This window comes from Microcaecilia unicolor, chromosome 2 (genome assembly GCF_901765095.1).
Source record: "Microcaecilia unicolor chromosome 2, aMicUni1.1, whole genome shotgun sequence".
NCBI lineage: Eukaryota > Metazoa > Chordata > Amphibia > Gymnophiona > Siphonopidae > Microcaecilia > Microcaecilia unicolor.
Genome location: NC_044032.1, coordinates 409,755,138 through 409,758,018, shown reverse-complemented (window position 1 = coordinate 409,758,018; position 2,881 = coordinate 409,755,138). Strand labels below are relative to the sequence as shown.

Genomic DNA, 2,881 nt, shown 5'->3' with positions numbered 1-2,881 from the left:
GGGCAAATTTGATTACCTCACTAGTTACCCCCATCTCTAGGTCATTTATTAATATGTTAAAAAGCAGAGGTCCCAGCACCGATCCCTGAGGGACCTCGCTAACTACCCTTCTCCATTGCGAATATTGACCTTTTATTCCTACTCTCTGTTTCCTATCTTTCAACCAGTTTTTAATCCACAGTAAGACATTACCTCCGATCCCATGTCCCTCTAATTTCCTCTGTAGTCTTTCATAAGGGACCTTATCAAACGCCTTCTGAAAATCTAGGTACACAATATCAACCAGCTCACCTTTGTCCACATGTTTGTTTACCCCTTCAAAGAAATGCAGCAGATTGGTGAGGCAAGACTTCCCTTCACTAAATCCATGTTGACTTTGCCCCATTAGTCCATGCTTTTGAATGTGCTCTGTAATTTTGTACTTGATTATAGTCTCTACCATTTTGCCCGGCACCAACGTCAGATTCACCGGTCTATAATTTCCCAGGTCTCCTCTGGAACCTTTTTTAAAATATTGGTGTTACATTGGCCACCCTCCAATCTTCCGGTGCCATGCTCGATTTTAAGGATAAATTACAAATCAATAACAGTAGATCTGCCAGCTAATTTTTTAGTTCTATCAGTACCCTAGGGTGAATACCATCCGGTCCAGGAGATTTGCTACTCTTCAGTTTGAAGAACTGCTCCATTACGTCTTCCAGATTTACAGATATTTCAATAAGTTTTTCCGACTCTTCAGGTACGAATACCCTGTCCGGCACCGGAATCCCACCCAAATCTTCCTCGGTGAAGACCGAAGCAAAGAACTAATTTAGTTTTTCTGCTATTTCTCTGTCTTCCTTGATCGCCCCTTTTACACCCCGGTCATCCAGTGGGCCAACCGATTCTTTTGCCGGTTTCCTGCTTTTAATGTATCTAAAAAAAATTTTACTATCAGTTTTCACCTCTAACACTATCTTTCTTTCAAAATCCCTCTTTGCCTTTCTTATCAGCGCTTTGCATCTGACTTGACATTCCTTATGCTGCTTCTTGTTTTCTTCATTCGATTCCTTCTTCCATTTTCTGAAGGATTCCTTTTTAGCTCCAATAGCCTCCTTTACCTCACTTTTTAACCACGCCAGCTGTCGTTTGGTTTTCCGTCCTCCTTTTCTGATATGTGGAATATGTTTGGCCTGGGCCTCCAGGACGATGTTTTTCAACAGCATCCATGCCTGTTGTAGGTTTCTTACCCTCTCAGTCACGCCTCTAAGTTTTTTTTAACTGTTCTTCTCATTTTATCATAGCTTCCTTTTTTAAAGTTAAACACTAACATATTTGACTTCCTATGTTTACCTTTTTGAAAGCAAATTTCAAAGGCGATCATTTTATGATCACTGTTGTCAAGCGGCCCCACGGACCACTACCTACCGTACCAGATCATGCGCTCCACAAATGACTAAGTCTAGAATTTTTCCTTCTCTCGTCAGCTCCTGTACCAGCTGCTCCATAAAGCTGTCCTTTATTTTATTGAGGAAGTTTACCTCCCTAGCGTGCCCTGATGTTACATTAACCCAGTCTATATGGGGATAATTAAAATCAAAAACTTTCCAACAATTCTACAATATAATCAAGGTGTTTGTGGGTGAATGTGGCAGGCAACAATGAAAAAAGTGGAGAAAAAAAGACCTCAGTGATATCGGAAACACCTTGTTTTTAAAGGACAAGCCTTTTGTATAATGAGGGCACCTCATTAATCATAAGTCTCCAAAAAAAAACTCCACAGTATTTAATTCATAATAACTCTGCCACTATACCCTTACAGACACTTATAGGTTGAGATGCTGTATTCAATTAGAAGTAACCTGAAATTGTTACTTATCTTAGATGATGGTTCTTCCACGGACTCTTGTAGTCTCAAAATCCAGTTATGTAATTCTACAAAGTCCCATAAAGTCCCGACAGGGAAACCCTGTTTCGCCAATAAATAGCTGCTTCAGGGGAAATCCTTAATTTAAACACATCCAAGCAACTTAGACACCTTATGGTCTCCGTTTCATGATTGAGCATCTGTCTGTGGGTTTCTTGTATATAGATGTAAAAAATGTGACGAAGGATGCTATATTGGAGAAACGAGCCAGATGCTAAAGACAAGATTTAATTTACATAGACATCACATGAAAAATGCCAGTGCCAGCCAAGATGCCATGCCTCTGGGGCAACACTTTACAAAACCAGAACACTGTACCAGTGACTTCATAGTAAGACTCCTGAAAGGTAACAATACAGGAACTTAGGGCCTTTGAAGTCAGAATGATCAAATATTTTGACACCCACCAGACAGGACTTAACAAAGATCTACGTTTTCTAGCCCATTATAAACCATAAAGTTGTAATGCTCTGTTTGTCTCCATGCATATCTATCTGTCTCTCACCCATCCACCTCCATCCTGTTAGACTGTCACTGAAATGCTTTGATGTTTCACTTATATATGCTGTCATCTACCAACATTTGCTTATTTCTGATCTGATGAAGATGGGCAACCTTCAAAAGCTAATCAAGAAATGTAAAGTTATGTCCAATAAAAAGGTATCATCTTATTTTCTTTTCCATGTTTTATTTTGTTTTATTTTTATTGATTACCTTTAAAAATGGACTAACACAGCTACCACACCTCTCTACTCAGGTTTATGTAAGAAATTATTTAAATTACTACTACTACTACTACTACTACTACTACTACTACTACATAGTCCTGTTCTCTGTAAACCACTTTGAACCAAACTTGTTTTGGAATAATGTGGGATATAAAAACAAATAAATGGAAATTATAAAGGGATCCTCAGATCTCACAGCACAGTTGCCACATTCCAACACTTTTCTTATGCAGTACTGCATAATCCT

General features: G+C 38.9%; 1 long non-coding RNA gene across 1 annotated transcript; it reads right to left on the bottom strand.

Moving 5' to 3' along the window:
• Window positions 1-1,361: 1,361 nt before the first annotated feature.
• Window positions 1,362-2,344, bottom strand: LOC115462520. The gene is made up of 3 exons (XR_003940884.1): window positions 2,245-2,344; window positions 1,880-1,882; window positions 1,362-1,373 (listed from the first exon to the last, which is right to left on the bottom strand). It is a non-coding gene; the product is annotated as an uncharacterized LOC115462520 (long non-coding RNA).
• Window positions 2,345-2,881: the final 537 nt, after the last annotated feature.